This window comes from Equus przewalskii, chromosome 27, assembly GCF_037783145.1.
Source record: "Equus przewalskii isolate Varuska chromosome 27, EquPr2, whole genome shotgun sequence".
NCBI lineage: Eukaryota > Metazoa > Chordata > Mammalia > Perissodactyla > Equidae > Equus > Equus przewalskii.
This window is the reverse complement of record NC_091857.1, coordinates 16,225,894-16,251,938: the sequence shown is the minus strand read 5'-3', so window position 1 is coordinate 16,251,938 and position 26,045 is coordinate 16,225,894. Positions and strand designations below refer to the sequence as shown.

The following is a 26,045-nucleotide window of genomic DNA, read 5'->3' as shown; positions in this document are numbered from 1 at the left end:
CTGGCAGGAAATTCCATTTCAGTCATTTCCAGGAAAGGTCGGGGGTGGGGATGTCTTGTGTTGTCCAAAATATTGAAAAGACGGCTTGCAGTCCCCACTGGTCCCCACTCATACACTCATTGTCCAGGCCACATGATCAGGTCCCTGAGGCAAGTGGATAAGCTTTAACAAGGGCCTCTGTCATCTCAATTCCTGAGACTACGTCTCCTAGAGTCCTTCCTCCCTAGTGTCCTGTTGCAGTCCACACAACCAGGAGCTAACCAGCGGGACCTGGGCCAACTTCTTTGGAAACCACCCAAACCCCTTTCCACCTCCTTGTCTCAAGGAGTCACTACCAGTAGCCAGTTCTATCTCCATTCCCAAGCACCCCCCAAAAGCCCTCATCTTTCTTCTCTTCCACTCTGGGTGATGTGGCATAATCCCCTCAATGGGTCTAATCTTCCAAAACAAAACCGAAAAAAAGAATGAAGCATCCTCTGACAACATCTGCTTTCCATTCAGCAACCCAAAGTCCCCGGGGCAGAGGAACACAATGGCTTGGCTACTTCTTGGAATGGGAAGGGGGAAAGTACCTTTAGTGATGAAAACAAAGCACAATTTATTTTTATAGAGCAATAAAAAAAAAGTCCTGCCTCCATAAAATACACATAAACATATATACTATAAACATAGAGAAGCAGGCATTTATATAATTACTTTCATAACATACACAGCTGAATGAATGCCTGTGTGAAAAGGAAATTTTCGCTGTAAAAGCAGGAACTTTTATTACCATGACCCCTCTCATCCTCTAGTCTTCTACGATTGCCTTTGAACCACATTCCAAACCCAGAGAAAAAACATGTTTATAAAACTGCAAAGGTCAAGGCTAGTAATGGAAATTGATTTTACATGCACAGCGGAGTGTTTTTAAATCCATGGAACAGTCTAAGGGAAAAGAAATCTATTTAATTTCTCGACAGTCTTTTGTAGTCCATTAAAAAGGCTCCACAATAGTCTACCTTTCCTGAACCAACTTAACATAAATCCCTCCCATTAAAGAAGCACTTTTTAGAAATTGCACAGAATGCACCCTTCTGCAGAGGTGAAAACTCCAGAGGATGAACTCCAACTGACAATAACGATTCCTACATGAAGACAAGCTGTTTCCTTTAAACGTTTTTAACGAGGCAGAATTTTTGCTCTGAGCTCCTGCCCAGTACCTGAGTAGCTGGTCCCTTTGAACTTGTATTTTTCTCCTTTCACCTTCCGTTTGATGAGATGATGGGGAAGAAATCGATAGCCTCTGCTTCAGGAGCAATTATGGTGCAACTTTGTCTCTGTCATGTTTGAATTTCAGTCTATCACGGTCAACACTAAAAATCTTTTTCCCACATTTCAAAGCAAATGCATGATAACTTGAAATATGATTTTACTGTTATTAACAACTGACTACTTTTTAAATTTTTACCATTTTAGATATGATGTAAAGAAGAAGAAAACGGTACATAAATTAGATTTAAGGAGCTGTATATCTGAATGGCTACTTGGTTATACAAGCAAGCGTGCTTACCGTGATAGGTCAATGCTTGAATGAGCCTCCTGGGACAATTAAGTGTTCTCCAGCTAGATGAAGTCAGACTTCAAGTTCTTCTAAAGAGCATTATGTTCATTAGATCATTCATTCAACTCGTTCCATTTAATTAAAGTTCTTGAATAAGTGCATCATCAAGCACTATTATTGGGAATTTTAGTAGTCTTTCTATATAAACAACAAATTAATTGATTAATCAATAACCATACAGTATCTATTCTAGGAAAGTAACTTGGAAACCATGATAAACCGTTTATACTATCACTATTAGTTTGAAACAAATTATATTCAGATTGATTCATAGTGCTCTTTCCCCCATATAGACAAGACTGCACTGTATCATAACTGTTAGGTCAAGGTAGATACTCATCTAAGGCTACTTCTATTTTCTTGCCTTAACTGAAATGTAGCTTTCTTCTGATTCCTTCCCTTGCAGCCCAGTCCAGCAACAGCTGCTTCCTTCTACTAGTCCTAAACGTGCAAGAGACTTGCCATTTTTCTTCTTCCAGACTATGATTTCCAGCCTTTTTCTTTTTAAACCAACTCAATAATTTCAATTACTCTTCTGAAATTCATGTTATTTGCTCCTATTAGCTAACCCACCTCACCCAATTATCCATGACCTTCCATAAGATTTTGAATTAACAGATCAGTTTTCTTCTCCATCTTTGATGGGCTCATAAGTGGGACCACAAAAATATATCCATGCCCTAATCCCAGGAACCTGCAAATGCTACCTTATTTGGAAAAGAATTAGATGGATTAAATTAAGGATCTTGAAATGAGATTGTCCTGGATTATCTGTGTGGGCCCTAAATGCTGTCACATGTGGCCTTATAAGAGAGGGGCAGAGAGAGATTTGACACACACACAAAGGAGAAGGTGGTGTGAAGACGGAACAGAGAAATTTGAAGATGCTGGCCTTTAAAATTGCAGTGATGCAGCCACAAGCCAAGGAATGCCAACAGCCATGAGAAGGTGAAAAGAAATCTATTCTCCCTTAGAACCTCCGGAGGGAGCTCAGCCCCGCCGACACCTTGATTTTGAGCCCAGTGGTACTGATTTTGGACTTCTGGCCTCCAGAATTGAGAGTGAATAAATTCCTGTTGTTTTAAGCCACCAAGTGTGTGGCATTACAGAGCCATAGGAAACTGATATACTATCCTATTCTTGACTTTCATTCTCTAAGACTTCGCCATCTATACAGTGCCAAGAAGTCATACAGAAAACTAGTAGAGAAGTATTCATAAAAGCCCATGAATAATCTCAAGAACAAAGAATAATCAATATTTTTAAATATTACCAAAAGGCTGAGATAAAGATTTTAAAGTTCCTGTTGAATTAGGCAATTAGGAAGTCTTCAGCAACCACAAGAAGAATAGTTTCAATATAGTGGTAGGAATGGCATTCCATATCCAGTATCTGGTGGACTAAGCAGAGAATGGGAAGTCAAAAAGACAAAATCAATAAGGATAGAATTAATTTTCAAAAATTGTGTTTGTATTTAGAAAAAGATATATAAGGTAATTATATGGAGTGGAATATAGAGCCAAAGATAAATTTATTATTCTTACGGGGGAGACCTGAGGATATTCATAAGAAAACAACCAGTAGATGGAGAAGATTGAACACACAAGAGGAGAGACACTTGATAAAATGAGGTCTATGACAAGGTGGGTAAAGCTAAGAGCAAGCTGCTATGTTAAAAGATCAGTTATGAACAGATATAGGAACACTATTTCCTCTGAGATTAGAACAAACGAAAGTAAAAATAGGTGTAGAGACAATCAATTTTGTGTTATCATGTGACAGATTGCATTTTCCATCAATATGCTCTTCAGTAATGTAACTGTACCACTCCTCCAACAAAAGATGGACTCATTCTCCTACCCTTGTATCTAGGCTGTTCTTAGTGACTTGCTTGACCAATAGAATGTAGTAGAACTGCCATTGTGGGACTTCCACAGCTTATGACCTAGTTTTGGAATGCTTGCTCTTGGGCCAGTCCTTTTCAGACCTAGCCAAATGACCCATGCTATGAGCAGCCACAGAGAAAGGCCAGCCCCATGTAGGTGCTCTGGTCAACAGCCCCAGCCCAGCTCTTAGCTTACAACCAGCATCAATTGCCAGCCATGTGGGAGAGACATTTTGGGCATCCAGCTCAGTGAAATCTTCAATTGTATATATGCTAAACTCACTGTCTATGGGTCAAGTTGCAATCACAGGAAAGACTCAAAATGAGAACTGCCCAACTGTGCCTGCCAACCCACAATCTTAAGAGAAAAAGTTTCTTTTTAAGCCACTGAATCTTTGGATGTTTAGTTACTCAGCCAAGTCTAATCAGGACATGGAAGAATGGGGAGTTAAGAGAGTTCGTGCTTAATTTTCTTTTAGTTGAACAGAATGCTAAATGACTTGAAATAGCTAATGTGAGGAATGAAACAAATAATTGATTAGGGACATGTATAAAAATTGTTTAACAGTTTTGAGGATCCAATTCATGTCATAGACCCTGAATCCATGATGGCATCAATCCCCTTTATGATTTTTCTCTAGTAGAGCTCAAAACATTCACATAGGTTTGAGGTTTGGCAGTGCAAATACACAGAAAACAAGGGACAAAGGACATTGATGCTTTAGGCACAGAGCTCAGGGCTCACAAAAATGTTTTAATTTCTTTTAGAAGCAAAATAAAAAGTAAACTTTTAGGCCAAAGAAAACATTTTAACATATATTAATATATTTATATAAGTGCAATTGTAAAATATAATGATCGTTTTTTCCTGGAGGAAGGGGCCTATGAAAGCAAAAATGCATAGAGCTCATGAAAGTCCTTATGTGGTCCTGCCTAGGAGGGGCAGACAATATGAGAAAAAAGGGAGACGTTAAGGGCCAGAGGTCTTGATGAAACTATTATGAATTTGTAGTCAAATTAAGATGGCAAGAGACCTAGAAGGATAAGAGATTGTGATGAGGGAGTGGAATGTGAGCATTTTAAGTTTTCAGAAATGAGAAGGGTCTTACAGGTGATGAGAAGCTCCAGGATGTGCTGGTGAGAGCTGGGAAGGGAGGTGGGGGTCAGAACAAAGGAGATCAAGGACCACGGTAGGTAGGAGGTTGAGAAGATCATTAATGCTAAAGTGATCCACAATGGCGGCGGGAGTCAGAAAAACTAGGATTCTAGATGGACCAAAGATTTATGTGTAAAAATAAACACATAAAAATTGAAACACTAGAAGAAACAAAGGAAATTTTTTTCTTAGTTAATATTTATTGACAAAATTCACATTAAGTGAATTTTGAAAAGCTCCTTAATCAAATTTTATAACAAGGAAATATATTTTAAGCATTTCTTTTCTAACAAAACTAATGTAAGTTTTTTTATTGAGGTATAATTGACATACAACATTACATTAGTTTCAGGTATACAACATAATGATTTGATATTTGTATATATTGCAAAATGATCCCCACAATAAGTCTAGTTAACGTCCATCACCATGCATAGTTACAACACTTTTTTTCTTGTGATGAGAACTTTTAAGATCTGCTCTCTTAGCAACCTTTAAATATGCAATACAGTTTTATTAACTATAATTACCAAGCTATACAGAAACTTTTTAAATTATCTCAAAATAGGAAAAATATGGGTATGATATAAAATATAGATAGCAAAATGGAGAGATTGATAAACTGAACAATATGCAAATAAAATTGTTCTGCACGACAAACACCAAAACCAAAATGGCCATTCAACAAACCAGGAAAAAATATTTTGCAACTCACATTTTAGTAGAGGTCTACTTTCCTTATTATATGAAGACCTGCAACAAAATAATAGGAAAATAAGTAAGTGTTCTGCACCCAATTCCAGCACGTGAAGGGTTTCCCCACACCACTTGGCAATTCTCTGACACTAGCTGGGTGTTCTACAATTCAACTCACTTCTGACACTTTCTAACTGGAGATGGCGTCAGATTCCACAGGTTAAGGGTTCAGTCCCACAAGACTGGCCTCCATTTCAGATGCCAGTCACAAGTCCAGGTTGTGATCTGTGCCTCTGACCAAGCGGCTATAAATCAGAGGTTCCCACAACTACCTCCTTGGGTTTGATTAATTTGCTAGAGTAGCACACAGAACTCAGGAAACTCATTTACTCACTAGATTACTGGTTTATTACAAAGGATATTAAAGGGTACAATCAACAGCCAAACGAAGAGATACATAGGACAAGTTCTCAAACAAAGTAGCTTCTGTCCTCGTGGAGTTTGGGGCCCTGCACAGTGGCACGTGGAAGAGTTCGGTTTCACCAACCTGAAAACTCCAAATCCCCTCCTTCTGGATTTTTGTGGAGGCTTGATCACATAGGCATGATTGATTAAATCAATGATCATTGGTGACTGATTCAACCTTCAGCCCCTCTCCGCCTCCTGGAGGTCAGCGGGGTAGGACTGAAAGTTCAAACCCTCTAATCACACGGTTGGTTCCCTGGCAACCAGTCCCTATCCTCAGACGTGGACCAAAAGTCACTTCATTAACAAAGACGTTTTTTTTTTTAAAGATTGGCGCCTGAGCTAACAACTGTTGCCAATCTTCCCTTTTTTTTTTCCTCTTTTTCTCCCCAAACCCCCCAGTACATAGTTGTTTTTCTTTTTTTTTTTTTCAGTTGTGGGTCCTTCTAGTTGTGGGATGTGGGATGCCACCTCAACACATGCCCTGATGAGCAGTGCCATGTCCACACCCAGGATCCAAACTAGCAAAACCCTGGGCTGCCGAAGTGGTACATGCAAACTTAACCACTCCGCCACGGGGCTGGCCCCAACAAAGACACTTTTATGGCTCTCATCATTTAGGAAATTCCAAGAGTTTTAGGAGCTCTGTGCCAGAAATGTTGAAGACCAAAATTCTCATTTCTTATTATAATCATGATATCACAATAGGCAAAAGAGATGGTCAACAATTCACAGGAAAGGAAATACAGTGTTAAACATTTGAAAAGAAATGCATCCTCACTCAAAGTAGGAGAATTGCAAATTAAAACTTCAATGAAGTATTTTTCAATAATCAAATTGGCAAAGGTAAAAAAATGAATAAAATATTGTGTTGGCAAAGGTAATTGGAAACTGACTCTTTCAAATATTGCTGACGGGTGTATAAACCAGCATACAGCCTATGGGGAGCAATTTTGTCAACAACTACCACAGCTTTAAAAAAGCAAATAACTTTTGACCCAGCAATCTCACTTCTAGGAACTGATGCCACAAATAACTCACAAATATAAAAGACCACATAGGTAAAATGTTATTTATTGCAGCCTCATTTGCAGTGGCAGAAGACTTTTTTTAAAAAGGAAAATTTGTATGTACTGATAAGAAAAGTTACTTAAAATATTTTGTTAAGCAAAAAGAAGAAAGGTTTCAGAGCAGTGTACATAATATCCTACCATTTGTGTATTCCTAAGAAACAATTTATGAATCTACATATACATGCATATGATTATATTTGCATAAAATATCTCTGGAAGGATATCCAAAAATTGACGATAATAGTTGCTTCCAGAAAGAGGTTCTGGTGGATTGGCAGGCATGGGGGAAGATAATTTTCGTTTCACATTCTTTTTGGTGAGGAACCACTTGTCGTAGTCCTCAGTGATCATGGAAGTGACCAGATTAGTTGAGGCAAAGTAGTGGGCGTTAGAATTGGGTGTCATACAACTCAAAGAAAGGGCTTTTTTGATATGATTGGAGAGTCCAGGTTTGGAAGTGACCATGAAGGTCTAAGTGAGTATCACCTCCTGGTCCAGAGATACAGACGAAGAGAGAATGGCAAGCATCTTTAAAGAAAGCTGCTTGAGAAGTGATGACATCCAGGAAAAGCCAAGTTTACATTAGGACAAGAACGTAGTGAGTTCCGAGAAGAGATTGAGGATGTTGTAGAGAATAGAATAAGATTGCCAGAAAGCAGGAGAAAGGGTTGTGAGAGAGGTCAGCAGTGGGAAGCAATGACTCAGAGGGAAAAAAGCACAGAGCAGGACGTAGAAGAAAATAAGAAAGAGATGCCTGAGGAGCCTGCATTCCAGACCTGAAGGTGACAGCCATGAGAGGCGTGAAAGGAATTAACAGCTAACAAAGTTCTGTGGTTTCATCAACATCAGCTTGGGCTCGGGCCCCAACTTACCCAACTGTGTTAGTTGGTGGCCCAGTTGTAAGAGCTGACATTGGCACTGGCTAGAATGCATGTGTTGTCAAGTTTGACTATGGCATTTATTCTACAGACTCTCAGCACAATGTCTCTAATAGAAATTCAGTAAAAAATGATTTCTGTGCCACCACAAAAGTCAACTGTAGGTAGTATTGGCCACCCACATGGTGGGCTTTCCCCCAACCTCATCAACAACCTGAAATTTGACTTTCTGTCCTATTTTTCCAACATTCCCCTTGCCTTTGCCTTCGTGGAAACCTCTAGTATTTTACCATTATCTTTATTTGAGAATCTTAAATGAGTAGAAAAGAAAAGAAACTTTAGAGATCATTTACCCTAGTGGTTCTCAACTCGGGCTGCTCAGTAGAAATCACGTGGTATTGGAGTAACATGGATACACCTTGAAGGCATTATGCTAAGTAAAATAAGTCAGACAAAGACAAATATTGTATGATCTCACTTATATGTAGAATCTAAAAAAACAAATCAAACTCATAGATACAGAGAGTAAACTGGTGCCAGAGGAATGGGTGAAGGTAGTCAAAGGGTACAAACTTCCACTTATAAGATGAATAAGTTCTGGGGATCTAATGTGCAACATGGTGACTATAGTTACCAACACTGTATTGTACACTTGAAAGTTGTTAAAAGAGTAGATGCTAAAAGTTCTCAGCACACACAACAAAAAGGTAACTATGTGAGATGATGGGTGTGTTAACTAACTTTATTGTGGTAATCATTTCACAATATTTACATATGTCAAGCCATCCCATTGTATACCTTAAACTTACATAATGTTACTATACGTCAATTATATCTCAATAAAGCTGGGGGGGAAAACAGAAATGATTTTGCATTATTTAAGAAAACAAAAACCGAAAAACAGATACCTCCCAATCTGATTTAATTGTTCTACATAGGGACCAGGAATAACATTTTTTTAAACTTTCCCAGGCAACTCTACGTGTAGCCAAGTTTGAGAGCTGACATTTCAACACCTTTGTAATAAAGATGAAGGAACTAAGGGAGCTTATCCAAGGTCAATCACCTAGGAAGTGGAGGTAGTGTTGAAACCAGGTCTCCTTGCTCTCAGACTAGTACTCGTTCTGCCGCATCACATTGCTTTGACCCATGATTCTGTCCTCTCCTGGCTTCAGTTGGCTCTTTACCCAACCTTAAGGCGATAATCAAAACACCAAAATGTGACCAGCACGACCTTCACACGGACCCACACGTCCAGCCCCCAACACCTATTTAAGCCCAAACATTTACTTGTGTTCCATTTGAGGCTGCTGTACGTAGCTTGAGAAAGTTGCTTAATGGTGCCTATTAGCATCACTACATATCCACGCTCTCTAACCTCAGCGTGAACTCATTCTGCTTGGCCGTCTTCATTTCACCCTGTTTCGTTCCTTGTCATGTCACCCAGAGAGGCTGTTCCAAATCTTTTCTGTGCTCCTTGAATCACCTCCCTTAGCTCTGTACCCACTCAGCAGATTAAACCACCTGAAATGAATGCTGTCTACTGCCCCAGCCTCTTCTCTGCCTGAAATCATCTCTGTGTCTTCACCCATCCTCTTTTCAGGTCTAATTTCTGCCTGTGATTGGATTTAACTCCTCTTTTTTTCTCTAGTACATGTTCTAGCTGTTCGCACACTCTTTCCTCTCCAGTCAGTCATTTCTTCTCTACCGCCTTCTCTCTCCCACCTTACAAACTGAGGAGATTTTCCCATCCTAAAAGCCATCCTTCCTTTACAATTACCACCCTATTAAGCTACTAACCACCACTCGTCTTTCTTTCTTTGTTGAATTTTTCCGTTAGATGGTTTACAATCACTACCTCAGTTTTCCTACCTTCTATATGTAATCCAACCTCCACCATCCATTGACTGGATTAAATATATATTTTGGCTTAACTGCCAAAAATCAACAGTATTATTCATTGTCCCTGCACTAAGGAGCCCTCCTTTTTTTAAACTTTCTTCTAATTTTTTTCATTACATTGCATCATTGCATTCTCAATTTTAAGTCCCTTCCTCTCTCTCTCTCTGTCTCTCTCTCTCTCTGTCTCTGCCTCAGTTTCTTCTGGCTCTGAATTTTCTAGGCATATCTCAGTGCCTCAGTTTGGAGGGCCTTTCTACTCGATATGCTCAGTACTGCTGTGACATGGGAGCTCATCAGAAATACAGCATCTCTGGCCCCACCTCACACCTAGTGAATTGGAATCTGAATTTTAATAACATGCCCAGGTGATTCATATATGTGGTAAAGCTTGAGAAGCATTGCTCTAAAGTTCTGCCCTTGGCCATTTTCTCTAACCTTTGTTCACTCTATTCTTCTTTCTTTCTTTTTTTTGGTGAGGAAGATTGGCTTTGAGCTAACATCTGTTGCCAATCTTCCTCTTTTTGCTTGAAGAAGATTGTCCCTGAGCTAACATCTGTGCCAATCTTCCTCTATTTTTCATATGTGGGACACTGCCACAGCATGGCTTGATGAGTGGTGTGTAGGTCCCACCCAGGATCAAATCCATGAACCCCTGGCCACCAAAGCAGAGCCCTCAAACTTAACCACTTCACCACCATGTAGGCCCCTGTTCACTCTATTCTTGATCTGATCCAAAATTCCAACTAATCATTCTAAGCAAAAATCCCCCAAATCTAGTCTTCTGAACACGAGCTCCTTCCATCCTTTATACCGTGTCCCTATTTTCAACAAGCTTTCAAACATCTGCTATGTGTTTGGTTTTTTTGTTGTTGTTGAGGAAGATTAGCCCTTAGCTAACATCTGCTGCCAATTCTCTTTTTGCTGAGGAAGACCGGCCCTGAACTAACATCCGTGCCCATCTTCCTCTACTTTATATGTGGGATGCTTACCACAGCATGGCTTGCCAAGTGGTGCCATGTCCGCACCCAGGATCCGGGCCGGCCAACCCCAGGCCACCAAAGCGGAACGTGTGCAATTAACCGCTGTGCCACCAGGCCAGCCCCTGCTATGTGTTTTTAATGGACAATATATCATGCTCAACGGAAGTCTTAATTTCTTCTTTCTAAAAACTGTTGTTTCTTCCCTATCTCAACTAATGAACAGTCTCCCAGGCATCCAGGGTTATAATTTTTTTCTTAATCTTGATTACTTCATGTCTGCAACTGACCTTCACACAATAAAGTGTATAATCTTAATTAGTTCTCCCCTTTCACTGTCTTTTGCATTCCTATTACTTAACAAACATAGAAAGATAGATGATAAATATATAAGATAAATAACTAGATAAAAAACAGAGAGACATAGGTAACATAATATATAACATGGATAGACAGATAGACAATAGGTAGCATAGATAGATAACATAGATTAGATATATAAACAATATGATTGATAGGTAGGTAGATAGATAGAAAGATAGATAGACAGAAAGATAATCACTTATTATGAGTTATGAGCCAGCTATTCTTCTAAGAACTTTACAAATAGGAACTCATTCAACCTGGCCTTTGTTAGACACAAGCATCTCGTTATCTTGCCCTCTTTTAGACTCTGCTCACCTTTTGCCTGGATCTCTCTACTGCCCAGCTGTGCTGGTTGCCTGCTCACTTCTACACTCTCCTCAATCAGGGACCACGTGATGAAAATACTAACCTTTGTGTAGTTCTTCATAGTTTACAAAGTACTTTCACAAGGATCATCTTGTCTAACACTCACACACAAAAAAACTATGTACGTGGTGTTATTTATACTCCCATTTTATAAATAAGTAAAGTGGGACTCAAAGTATTTATATGATTTGTTCAAGACCAACAGCTGACTTCTTAGACTTATCCTGTGCAGCTTTATCTTCCTAAAGAACACTTAGAACCTCGTCTTAACAAAACTACTGATGTCTTCTAATCACCTACAGAATGATGCAACCTACCTTTCCAGTTTTAGCATGCCTGTACCCTATTTTGCAATTACTCACTATTCTCAGAATGTACCAGTGCTTTCCCGATTCTGCTTCTGTTCACTCTGTTCCCACCACCTGCAATGCCCTTCTTCCCATCACCGTCCAACAAAGCTGTATGCATCACTCAAGGCCCTGCTCAGATGGCCTTATCTCCATGAAGCCCTTTCCCTATCAGCTATGACAGGCAGAATTAACACACGCTTTCTCTATTTCACTACATCATTTAGAACATGGTGAATCAGAGCATCGCTTCTGGAGTCCAAGTGCCTGGGTTCCAGGGCTGGCTGTGTTATTTACTACCTATGGGCCTTGGGCTCCAGTTCCTTTCAGTAAAATGGGAATAATAATACCTAGCTTATTGGATTATGAGGATATGCCAAGCATAGTACCAGACATAGGTATACAAATAGGGACCAAATTGATGGGGTTTCTGCAGCTGTGAAGCTTCATTTCAGTGAGAGAAATAAACAATAAATAAATAAAAATAAATGTTGATATATAATGTCTTAGCTGGTCACTTATTTCAAGGCCCTCAGAGGTGAACAATGAGCAGGGGCTGGTCGGTTCAACGCGCTGGAGGAAGAGAGGCCTAGGTGGAGCAAACAGCATGCCCAAAGGACTAGAAGAATAAAAGAAGGTGAAATGTTTGCAGAATTGACATGCCCTGTAGCAGAAGCACAGTGAGCAAAGGGGAGAAGAAAATAAGATGAAATTGGAGAAATCAGGCTTATAAACCATGATAAAAAAGATTGTATTGTATTTGAGTTATAATGGGAAGAAGTGAAACATTTTAAGTGGACAAAAAACATGGTCCAGTTATTGTTTTTAAAAGAATGCTCCGGGGGAAAAAAAAGGAAAGGAAGGAAGGAAGGAAAAAGAATGCTTTGGCTGATGTTTGCAGAAATGAAGTAGTAATCATTCAGACTTCAGCACAGGGTCAGGTAAGCACTTACTGGCCGATTATATCTTCCAAAGGCACCAGCACCAATATATCCCATCCCACATGCTCTTCTTACAATGTGAAGATACTAAGCCTTTTCCTTTAAATTGAGGTGAGCCTATGACGACAGCAGTAGTGAAACTATGTGACTTCCTAAGCTAAGTCATAAAAGGCAATACAGCTTTGTCATTAGAACTCAGCCATCATGCTGTGAGGAAGCCAAGCAACTACATGGAAGAGCTACATGAAGGCGTTCTAGCCACTGCCCAGTGGAGGTACCAGGTAAGAGTCAGAATAAATCTCTAGACACATGAGTAAATGAGCGAGCCTTCAGATGATTCTAGCCTTCAGCCTTGAGACACTCCAACTGATACAGAGTAGAGCAGAGAGAACCTGTCCTTACCTAACTCTGCCAAAATGCAGATTTATAAGCAAATTAAATGTTGTTGTTGTTTTAAGTCACTGGGTTTTGGAGTCATTGGTTGCATAGCATTGGATAAATGGAGCAGTAAGTGTTAGCATTAATATCATGTCTGCTAATTGCCTATCCAATAGCCTCTCTCCCTTTCCTTCTTAAAAGCAGAACCCCAATTGTCTTTGGAGCAGCAAAATAACCAGTTATAAAAACTTATTTCCCTAGACACGTTGCAGCTAGGGGTTGACATATGATTCATTTCTGGCTAATAAAATGGAAGTGGACATTTACCATTTAGAGCTTCCAGGAAAGCAATTGTAGTCCTAACAAAAAGGGACAGACTCGATCAGTAGGTATCTTATCCGCCTTTCCCATCTTATTGCCCGGAACTCGAATACAATATCTGGAGCCATCTTGCAACAATGAAAACAAAGGTCCAGCTTCATGGGTGTGCAACCCATGTAGTCACACAGGGCCCCATGCTGTGATTTAATGCTCTGCCATCGCCATCTTGAAATTCTTAAGGTTTGAACAAGGGGCCTCCCAGTGTCATTTTGCACCAGGCCCAACAAATTACATAACCATTCACTAAGAAGAGCTGGAAGTTAGAATGAGCCAGTGTCCTTGAAGACTTACTGAAAGAGAAGCTGCAACAGCCCCAGATTACTGCCCTTGTTGCTTCCTGTTATGTGAAAAGTAACCCCTTTTCTTGTTTAAGTCAATGCAGCAGAACTCAATGTTGATGACACCCTTTCTTTAGCACTCACTCCTGCTTTCTTAGAATAGACATAACTGCATATTGACATTTCCCTTGTTAGACTGCAGTAATCTACATAAGAGCTAAGACATTTCTCACTGATCTGTGTGTTTTCCCTGGACTCCAGAACCTAGCTCACATTCATGAGTCTATTAAGTCCAAGCACCATGTTAAAGACAGGACTCTGCCTCGGACACATAAAGAGATCACTCGACACAATTCATTAATTAAAACGATAGAGCTAACACAGCCTTTAGGAAGATTGGATGAAGGAAGTGAGTCAATAAATGTTTGATAAATGTAACTGTTGAACGATTGATTGCTCACTGTCCCCTCAGGTTTGCCATCAGCCCAAGAGTGGCACCTTGATATATGGTTTTGTCCAACAGTTTTATTATGTCTCTCCATAGCTTGATTAGGAAACCAGATGTACCCATGCTTATTCTTTTTCCACATTTAGGAACAGTATTTTCACTTGCCTCATTAATTTTTTGTTTTCTTTTGAATTCATAATTTTAAAAAAACAACTAGAACTATGGAGACAGCAAAAGGATCAGTGATTACCAGAGGCTAGAGGGTAAGGAAGGATGGATGGGCAGAGCACAGAGGATTTTCAGAGCAGTGAAACTATGCTATGTGATACTATAATGATAGATGCATGTCATTATACACTTGTCAAAACCCATAGAATGTAAAACACCAAGAGTGAACCCTAATGTAAATCATGGACTTTGAGTGATAATGATGTGTCACTGTAGGTTCATTGATTGTCCCAAATGTACCACTCTGGTGGGAGATGTTGATAGTAGGGGAGGCTATGTCTATGTGGGGGCAAGAGGCATATAGGAAATCTCTGTACTTTCCACTCAATTTTGCTATGAACCTAAAACTTCTCTAAAAACTAAAGTCTATGAATAAAATAACAAATATTAAAAAAAAATTATTAAAAGATATTTTCTGTAATCATAATATATCACCTTTAAATATATCTTACAAATATATTTCTCTCCCTTTGGGGGTTCTCTTGCTAGATTTGACTCTTGTGTTCTTTTATTTCTTGAGTATGAACAGATAACATATTATTTGGCAGTGAGTTAATCAAGAGGGTTTAATTGCTTGGCCTTTGAAGTCAGACAACCTGGCCATATGAGTTTGGGTCTGTGTGACACCTCTGAATCCTCATTTGAAAACTGGAATAATAACAATCCCTGTGTTATAGGGCCATTTTGAGGAGGAATAAATGAGATTTAAGGCATCTTGTACATATCATGTACTGAATAAACATTAGTACGGTGGACTGTTATTGATTCTGGCTAGTCAAAATCCATTCCCTCTAAGTTTGGTAACCATATCCCTATTTCCCTCCAGGGCAATACCTCTGCCACTCTCAGAGACTGTGTGGTTTTGTTGGCTCTGGCCTCACTCCAATTCCAGGTGGTACACTGGACACAGGCCTCAGTCAATCAACTCATCACACTCCCCAGGTCCCATTAATTCATTTAGGGATGGGTAAGTACATTCAACCCAGGCCAAGGATGCAGCAAGACTTTTGCTGAGACTTCCAGGACAAAGGCAGACACTCTTTTCTGGTGGCCTTAAGGCTGAGAAAACATAAGGTCTGGAACTGCTGTAGCCGTTTTTACCATCACGAGAAGAGAGAATGTCTAAGAATGGTGCCAGAAAGAAGAGCAGAGATCCTGGGAGAGAGAAACAGGCCCTGACGGCGTCACAAGCCCCTGACGGGATCAAAGCATGACTCTCAGTTACATGATCAAATAATCTCCCCTTTTTACTTCAGCCAATGTGGTTTCTTCTGTCCAAAGCAAGATAAGAGTTCTAACTGACTCAGCTATTATTATTGATGAAAATTTTATTGAAAAGATAATATACATCAAGATTGAAAAACATAATTGAGATATAATAGTTTACTCACAATTATGCCAAGTTGACACAACTTTTGCAGTTTGCATATTACCTTAGAAAAATAGGAATAGAAGAGTGCTTCCTCAAACTGATAAGAGGCATATATGAAAATCCTATAGCTAGTGTCATATTAATGATGAAAGACTGAACACATCCCTCCTAAAATGGAGAACAAGGCAAGGATGTCCACTTCCACTATTTCTATTCAACATCTACTGGAGGTTCTAACACTATAATAAAGCGAGAGAAAGAAAGAAAAGCAAGCAAATGGGAAAGGAAGACACAAATCTCTGTTTATTAAAAAATGACATGACATCTATGTAAAAATCCTAAAGAATCTGCAAATAAGCTACTAGAACTAAAACTGAGTTTAGAAAGATGGCAAAGTTCAAAGTCTATATACAAAAATCAATTGTATTTCTATATACTAGCAATGAACAATCAGAAATTGAAATTAAAATTTACCATTTACAATAGCATCAAAAATATGAAATACTTAAATATAAATTTGACAAAAGACATTTATAACTCATACACTAAAAACTACAAACATTGCTGAGAAAAATTAAAGAAGATCTAAATAAATGGAGAAATATACCATGTTCATAGAAGACTCACTATAGTTAAGATGTCAATTCTCTCCAAAACGATCTATAGATTCAAGGTGTCCTAGTCAAAGTCTTAGCAGGCTACTTTGCAGAAGCAGCAAGCTGATTTTAAAATTTATAGAAAAATGCAAAAGATCCAGAATAGCCAAAACAACTTAAGGAAAAAAGAACAAAGTCAAGGATATCTTGAGCCTTTAAAAGTATTTTGTTAGAAAGTCATTTCTAGGAGTATAATTTCTGGATAAAAGGCTAGAAACATCTTTAAGAAAAAAAACAATCCTTTGGGGCCGGCCCCGTGGCGCAGCGGTTAAGTTCACACATTCCGCTTCTTGGCAGCCTGGGGTTCGCTGGTTCGGGTCCCGGGTGTGGACGTGGCACTGCTTGGCAAAAGCCATGCTGTGGTAGGCATCCCACATATAAAGTAGAAGAAGATGGGCACAGATGTTAGCTGAGGGCCAGGCTTCCTCAGAAAAAAGAGGATTGGCAGTAGTTATCTCGGGGCTAATCTTCCTCAAAAATAAATAAAACAGTCCTATTCAGGTAAATTCTACAGCTCAAAATCATTTTAGATTTGAAATATTATAAAAGTAAATTAAGAGTTGTCATGAGCTTGAGAAATGCCTGAGTGACTCCATCCTTCAGACACCAGGTGAGAATGAAATGGGATGGGGTGAGGGTGTGGCATGGGATTACCTGCTAGTGAAGTATGTGATGAACAGAAAGAAAAAAATCTTAATTTACTAAATAAATTAATATAGTGGTAAATTTAGTAATAAATAAAAAGAAAAAATATCCTATTATATGGAAGATATTTTATAAATATCTATAATAGAGATATTTATATAGAGATATTTATATAGAATTATAATAGAGCAAAGAGTAATAACATCCACTTTTAGAAGCCCCAGAAAATGCACTGAACTGAGAATCTGCTAACCTAAAACTTTTAGTACTGGGTCTGTCACTAACCAGCCTTTGGGCAGGTAACTTTGCCTCTCTAGGTCTTAGCCTTGACACTTTCAAAAGGAGATTATTGAAGGAAGTAATTTCTAAGGGCCCCTTCCAGATCAACACTAAAAATTCTATTAGGCCTTCCTGTGTGGTTTTTTTCAAGTGTTAATACATTTTCAGATAATTTCTATTGTTTTTTTCTCTATAGAATGCAACTCCTCACAATTTACATATCTTCATTAGAGAACATTACTATGGGATTGCTGTGGTTGCGTTCAAGGAATCAAGGGCTATAAAATGGTTTTCTCTTTCACCATCCAGGACCAGTAAAGAAGGCATTTATCATGTCTCTACCACTGATTATCGATATTTCTAATTTTTCTTCTTTCTGCAGTCCTCCAAAATGTAGTCTTTGACACACTGCATGCATGAAATCCCACCGTTATTTCTCTCTTCTGATTTCCAGAGCAAGCTAGAGTACTGGAGGATACATAAGTAAACTAAAAAAGGTCCAGCATTCTAAATGGAAATAACTAGTTCAAGGTCACCAAGTGACCTTTCTCTAGCTACATCTGAAAACCCCCTCCAATATTTTTGTAAGTCTGATTACTGACTTACTGGAAGAGCTATTGTGCTTATAAGGATCTTAGTCTAAAAAGAGCCTTGTTTAGGCTCTCTTTTTAGGGCATAAAGCCAGAATTCAAAAAGATAAGCAATATGAATGAAATCTTGCAGTCTTAAAAAGTACTTTGTCTTTTAGCTATGATAGAATGAGGTCCTCCTACCTTATTCTGCCCCCGGCAGGTCCCAGACGGCAGATCTTCCCCATACAGGGCTCCACTATCACACAGAGTTTAAGAGATATCAAATCTCTCCTCTGAAGATCATACTCCAGGGTTCATGACCTTTGAAATTTTCTTTCCTCTTCTGTTCACTTTATTCCAGAACATACCATTGGTCCAAAAGACCTACTAATCTTTACTAGTGTGTGAGAGGCCATTCTGAGATACAAGCTTCATATCGTTAAAGAAAATTCCAGGTGTTATCTCATGTTATGCAATTACCTTAGCACAGGTTTAAAGAATTACACTTAAACCTTGGGACCATCTAGACCATAGCTCTAGCCAGAATTTAAGCTCCCTCTTTCCAACCCTTCATACATAAAGACACAGGCTTTGACCCAAGTCTATTTCCTTCAGTTTTAAGCAGAAGTTATACCACTAATGACCACCCGAACGGCCAACTTGGCTTATGTCTCCTAAATGTCAGCCTTTGGAAACCTTGACCAGTTTGTCCTAATCCCCTTTTAGCTGAGCCTCCGCATCAATACACAACTCTGTTATTCTGTGTGTGCTTTTCTTATCTGTTCTTTTTATAGTTTTCTCCATCCTTGATCTTTCCTAAGTCTATTAACTTACATTGTATTTTCTTAAGTTTCCCTCTGAACTGTTAAACTTTGTATTTCACAGACTTTTTAACTCAAGCCCCAATCTTAAACTACAGACTGTAAAATCCTTTGCTCTTGGAAAGATGTGTGAATTTTGTCAACTTCAAATGGTCCACTCTGAATCTTTCACTATGCGGTGCTGAAACTGGAAATAAATAAGTAAATAAATACATTATTTCTATCCAAATTCTCAATCATATTTGCTGCTTCCTGTTGAAATTTCCCAAATTCAGACATTTTTGAAACAGTGCAAAATAAATCCCATCTTTCCTTGATTGTCACCATAATCAAGTAGTGTCTAGTCTATCGCACTTTGGGGTGGTTAGGCAGCACAAACAAAGATCTTTAGCTTACAGTCTGTTTTAGATGGCAGTGATGAGGAGAAATGTGTAAAATGACAATCTGTAGAGAAATGCGTAAAGTGAAAAGGATATCAAGAGTGAATTTTTTTAAAAAGCTAAAATCATTAATACTGTTGTGTTGATCTAATAAGCTCTCTATGAAAAGGAATATTTTATATATTTGAGGTGTTGAGGCGGAGTCTGCATTGATTACTGTACACTAAATTTTCAAAGTTAATTCTGGCAGTGTTTTAGTGTATTTGAAATTGATAAAAATTCTTTCATTAAAGCATAATGCAAGCTGACAACTGTGAGCACTACCTCACACTTAAGTAAAAACAAAGTCAGCTCTGCCTGGCTGGAGTAATACTTTGATTTGACACTTTCAAATACTTGGCTTAAAATGAACTAGTGTGCTGGCCAACAAAAAGCAAAACGGCATGGAAAGTGGTGGGGAGATGAAATTGGGTAAGAGCAAGACATATTCAGGTCAGCTGTTTTTATTTTATAGTCTATACTATAAAAGCAACAAACTGTAAAACTATACTAAACTGTTTACCACTGAATTCTACATGATTCTACATGTGTCATAATTTACCCTTTCCTCAAGAAAAACATGTCAGTTCTATATTTCACCTGAAGAACCTACAATGCCAATGTAACAGTAATCTATTTAGTGGATGTAATACATTTCACTATCCAGATTTCCATCATCTTCATAATATAATACTGATTTTGCTGCAATTATCTTAAAGTCTACACTTGATGTCTCCATTTTCTCAAATTGGGTTTGCTTCCTTTGGTAGGTGTGAGCTAGCTGGGGAGAGGCTTTACATTTCTCTAATCATCTCTCTCTCTCTCTCCACTTCTGCTTCCTTTGCTTTTTTGATCTATGCCACGCATTTCACATTCTGCACTTGGCATTCCCTTTTCCACAACCCACCATCCTCCTGTGGAAGGCATTTCCCCAATTATTTTGCTCCCATAAGAACCTCTGACTAGGGGCCAGCACAGTGGTAGAGCGCTTAAGTGTGCACGTTCTGCTTTGGTGGCCCAGGGTTCGCCGGTTCGGATCCCAGGTGTGGACATGGCACTGTGTGGCAAGCCCTGCTGTGGTAGGCGTCCCATATAGAAAGTAGAGGAAGATGGGCATGGATGTTAGCTCAGGGTCAGTCTTCTTCAGAAAAAAAGAGGAGGATTGGCAGCAGTTAGCTCAGGGCTAATCTTCCTCAAAAAGAAAAAAAGAAGAGACATACGAAGAATTTTCAAATTAGATATATTCTGATTTTGAAAGAGGGAAAAAAGTGGGTTCTAAGCTGCAGACTTGAGCTCTTGCAAGATTTCAGAACAGATTATGAAAAAACTTGTCAGCACTTAGAGATGGAAGAAATGAGAACTTTGAGCTAGTTTAGGTATGCCAAGGACAGGAATGCAAACTCCTTGTTTTCTTTTATGATACTGGGATAGGCTATAGAAGTTGCAACTAATGACTTCAGCAAAGCATTTGACAAACTAGTGACATTCTTATGAACAAGAGTTTTTTAAAATTTGTCCCATTAGGTCAATTCGGAGTTAGCTGACTCATTTTTCTCAGATATGATTAATAGAGTGAGGCCTCTGGGGCTTTTTTGGTGATTTGCATTCATTCAACGAATGTTTATTGAACGTTTTACCATGTGCCAGGAACTGCTGTAGGTAGTGGGGATCCAACAATGAATAAATCAAAGCCTTTGATCTCAAGGGACTTAGTCAAGGGAGATAGATAATAGACATGCAAACAAATATGAGTTACATCAGGTAAGGGAGAAAGAAGAAAAATCACCATATATCTAATTTGAAAATTCTTGATATGTCTCTTATTTAAATATTTACTCAAAGATTATTGACAGTGCACCCCAAATGTATAAATGACTCAAATCAGAGACATTAATCCCCTCAAAGTTACCATTCTTTCTTGTTTAAGGCTGCTTAAGCAGATTAAAGGGAAAAATAGAGTAACTGGCGGGGGGGCGGGGGGGGGCGGTGTGTGTCTTTTAAAGGCTGGTCTGAGAGGCTGATAGGATCTGATGATAACAGAAGAGACCTGAAGGCAATGATGGAATGGACTGTGTAATTATCCAGGCAAGAATATTCCAGGTAGCAGGACAGCAAGCCTGTGGGCCCTGAGATGGAAGCATGCTTGGCCAAGAGCATGACAGGGAGAATAAAGGTCTCCCAAAGATGTCCATGTCCTATTTCCCAGAACCTATGAATTTTCTTTATTACATGGCCAAGGAACTTTGCAGACAGAATTAAAGTTTCAGCCCTTAAGATAAAGACATAATACTGGATTATCCAGGTGGGTCCCCTCTAATCACACAAATCCTTAAAGGCGAGAATTTTCTCTGGCTGCATCAAGAGAGATTCGGCAGAAGAGGGAAGCAGAGAGATGCTAATGTGAGAAGAATACTTCAGACACTTGCTGGCTCTGAGATGTAGGGTCTCCAAGGCAAGGACCTGAGAAAGGCTTCTGGGAGCTAAGGGCAGGCCATAGCCAACAGTCAACCAGGAAACAGGGACCTCAATCCTACAAACATAAGGCACAGGATTCTGCAAACCACCAGAGAAAACAGCTGAGCCAACCCAACTTCTAACCTACAGAACTGCAAGATAATAAATTTGTATTGTTTTAAGCTGCCAAATGTATAGCAATTTGTGGTCCTTTTTTATGGCAGCAATAGAAAACTAATACAAATCATGACACCGGATTGAAATGATGAGGTGAGTGTAATAGGAGATGAAACAAGAGAGGTAGGGAGGATGGACTGGAGGAAGAAGGTAAATGAGAGGGCAGCTCCTGTGGGGCCTCGTAGACCATTATAAGGCCTTTGTCTTTTACTGTGGGTGAAATGAGGGGCCAATGGGATTTAGGGGCAGGCATAACATAATCAGACTTACATTATAAAAGGACCACTCTGAACTACCTGTATAGAATCCACCTAGACAGATGTTGCAAATAGCTCACACAACAACGTAAACTAGAGAAATCACAAGGGAGATAAGAAGGTCAGATCCTGGATACATTAGATTGAACCATATAAAATTGCAATTTAAGTGGGTCAAAAAGAGTCAAAAATCAAAGGCTGAATCAAGAGGATTTGCTCATAGATGGTCTATGGTGTATTGGGGAGAGAGGAATCATTGCTGACTCCAGTATCATTGGCCTGAGCCAAGGGTCGAATAGTTGTACTGGGATAACAAATGATGCAGGAGGAGCAAGTTTAGCAGGGTCAAAGGACAGGAGCAAACAAGGGTTCACCTTGGGACACATTATATATGAAACGCCTATCAGACATCCAAGTGCAGATGCTCAGTAAGCTGTTAAATACACAAGTCTGGAGTTCAGAGGATTGTCTGGAGCTGGAACTATAAATTAGGGAGTCCTCAATGGTGTTCAAAGCCATGAGATGATGAGTTCAAACACCGAGGAAATGAGTGTAAAGAGGGAAGAGTGGTGCCTCCTGGATTACCCCTTTTGAAAGTCTCTCCTAGATCGTATTTTTGATTTGTAAACACAAATATATGAAAAATACCACAAACCAAAATATCTCTTAAATATTTAGTTATGTATTTAATGAATTACCTGCCTTAAAAATAGCAAAACTGAATAAAATCCATACTATCAGAGAAAATCCAAAATAAAGAGCCATCCCTTAATTTTGTCTTCCAAATTAAACACAGACCCTATAGTTGAAAAAGCCCAGTGAAAGCTGCATAAGCTACACTCATACCAAAAGACTAGTGAATTATATTCCTCCAACAGCTATTGCTGTGAGACATTTTAACGTCCTAGAATGGTGCACATTTTTATATAACATTTATGCTGATCATCTGGTCAGGAGTATTGTTCTTTTATTTCTTTTGGTGCCTCAACACTATGAAAATTCAGTATTTACATGTCTGCAATTAAAAATAAAAGCAAAACAAAACAGAAAATTACCAACCCGACAACTTTGTTCTGTTCTCTGTTTCCTTCCACATACACTGCACTCATTGTGTTTCAGTTGTTGCTAATGATATGTCATAGCTAGTTTATTACTCTCACCAACTTTTGAAAAAAAAATGTATTTGTGAGCACTTTAGGCTAGTATAAACACACACACACATGATCTGTCATAAATCTTTCTCTCTGTGTCATAAATCTCTCCCTCTCTCTTTCTCACTCCCTGTCCAGAAGAGAAATAAACCATATATATATATATATAACACTTTTTATACCACGAAAAGAGTAAAAGAGTTGTTGAAATCTTCCTGCAACATAGAGAAAAACCTGAGCTGCTGCAATTACCTCTCTAAAGCACTTTTATAGGCACAATTACAAAATACTTTTGCCAACCACATCACAAACGATTATTAATGTATTAACTTTAGTTCCACGTTTGGAGCTTCTCCTGGGCTGGGTGTGGGGTGGGAATGTGCACTTTTTGGTAACATCTCATTCGACCATCTGCTGACAAAGCAGATTTTAAAGCTTATCCATAATCATCCTAATTAGGCCATCAAATGTCAAGATTTGCTGTGTGAATTTGATAATTCTAGCCATCTCTGTGGTGCAACTGACATTGTCCACATCAAAAGAGTGACCGCCTTGGAAGCAATTTTCTTATGCTTATGGCCTCTCCCCTGCCACCGGCCTATATTGAATAAGTAGTAAGGAAGGTTTGCAACACTACCCTCACAAGTCTGGAAGCTCAATCACATCCAAACCTTTTTATAGACTTACAATACTGTTGCCTTTATACCTTTTTGTGGCTCTTAATTTATAATACAACCTGTAATATGTAAAGTAGACTGTGCACATATCTCTGTCTTCTACTAGATTGTTAGCAATTTATTTGTTCATCTTTGGTCCTCTCTAAGGGACACACTGTCCCTCGTACTCTAGCACAAATATTTGACATGATTATGCAAAGGTGGCCCCTGAAAACCAACATTCAATCCATCCCTCACCCATCCTGCAACCATACAACTGACTGAAAAGAGCAAAGAAAAGTAAAAACAAGGGGACAGCATGCTGCATGTTGTTCACTAAGGGATTTATTTATTTATTTATTTGCAGGGGAAGATTTGCCCTAAGCTAACATCTGTTGCCAATCTTCCTCCTTTTTTATCCCCCTGCGAAGCCCCAGTACATAGCTGTGTATAGTTGTAAGTTCTTCTGATTTTCTATGTGAGCTGCCGCCGCAGCATGGCTACTGACAGACGAATGGTGTGGTTCCGCACTTGGGAACCAAACCCAGGCTGCCAAAGCAGAGCAGGCCAAAATTAACCGCTAGGCCATCAGGGCTGGCTCAAGGGATTTAGATTTGTAAATCTATTGATTACCGTGTATTTGATAAAATACTATTGGATGAAGGTTGTTGTGATGGTTAATTTTATGTGTCAACTTGGCTAGGCCGTGGTGCCCAGCTGCGTGGCCAAACACCAGATGTTGCTGTGACGCGCATCCTGTAGATGTGATTAATATGTATAATCAGGGCACTTTAAGTAATGAGAGTACCCTCACTAATATGGATGAGCCTCCATCAGATGAAGGCCTTAACAGCAAAAACCGAGGTTTCCCACAGTAGAATGAATACCACCTCCTCAAGACTGTACCAGAACAAGACTGCAACTTCAACTCTCGCCTGAATTTCCAGCCCGCCCTAGAGATTTCGGACATGCCAGCTCCCACAATTGGATGAGCCACTTCCTTAAAATAAATCTTTCTCTCCATAGACGCATCCTATTGGTTCTGTTTCTCTGTGGAACCCTGACTAACAGTTGTATTTCAAAGCAGCTCCTTCCTTATAATATTCCTGAAACTTTTGCTAATTGAATATACCTGTACTCTTAATTTTGTTACAAGAAATAGGGGTAGGAGTTTGTATACTGCTTACTAATAGAAGTCAGTTTCTCTGCCGGTATGGAGAAAAGAATATTGTCAAAGAAACTCGACAACAATGGCACCTGTCCTGCCAAGCAGGGCAATTTAATACCAAGGGTTTCCAATATGAAGCTCTACTTGAGCCCGGAGTGGGCAGCTCACCTAAGGATTACAGCCTACACATTTTCCTAACGTACTTCACACAAACTAACAAGTCCCAACCAATTACCAGCAAAGAATCTGAGAAGCTAGATAAAAAAATTTCCTTTTGAAAAAGATGGAGCATGTTTGGGGCAAGGAGGAGGGTTTTACCAGCTAAAGCAACTCAAAATAGGAGGTTGGTGTGTCCAGTTTCCATTGCCTCATTCATCAAGAGAGTTTGTGTTTTGACTTTGGGAAGTCAGTTTTACTGCATGATGTAATGGAGAAAATAATGAAGATTATAAATTTTCTTTATGCCCATGTTTTTTTAACGACTGCTCGTTTATGGATATTTAAGAAGTTGAAGCAAAGAAACTATATTTAGTTTATTTTAATTTGGCCAAATGGTTAAGTCCTGGAAAATTTTGAAGAAATATACTGAAGTGTTTTTAGAATTAAAAAGTCTTAAAAAATAAAATAAAATAATAAAATAAAATAAAAATAAAAAGTCTTAGATCCCACTTGCTAGACCTCCCATGGGCCCTAAAGGCTGCACACTTTTCCCTGATGTTACATAACAGAACTCTGTACATCCACCATAAAAGTGATGGCTTTGTATTCAGATTCAAACTTGACATGTGGGCTGAGAAGATGGTACCTGAGACATTCCATTTTCAATGCTGAACTTCCCTAAGCTTAAAGGAATAACAGATTTTAAAGAGTTACACAGTTATTTAGTGCAAAATAAGTCCCGCTTTTGAAAGCTATTCACAGATTTTGGTGATTGCCTGTGAGTCGTGTTCTCTGTGATTTCTGGATACAAGCACAAGATGCGTGTGATTATAAAGCCCCTGCCCGGTTAAGGTGACTCATTTTCAAAAGAAACCACTGTGCTAAAAGCAA

At 39.0% G+C, this 26,045-nt stretch overlaps 1 long non-coding RNA gene across 6 annotated transcripts in view; it reads right to left on the bottom strand.

The window, feature by feature from the left end:
* The window catches only part of LOC103565902 (uncharacterized), a 201,513-nt gene that overhangs the window by 159,757 nt on the left and 15,711 nt on the right, over positions 1-26,045 (bottom strand). For all 6 annotated transcript variants that reach the window (XR_011533936.1, XR_011533934.1, XR_011533935.1 and 3 more), the window contains exons 3-4: positions 5,360-5,397; positions 1,553-1,741 (exon numbers count right to left, since the gene is read on the bottom strand). This is a non-coding gene — a long non-coding RNA (uncharacterized lncRNA). The remainder of the gene's footprint in view (positions 1-1,552; positions 1,742-5,359; positions 5,398-26,045) is intronic.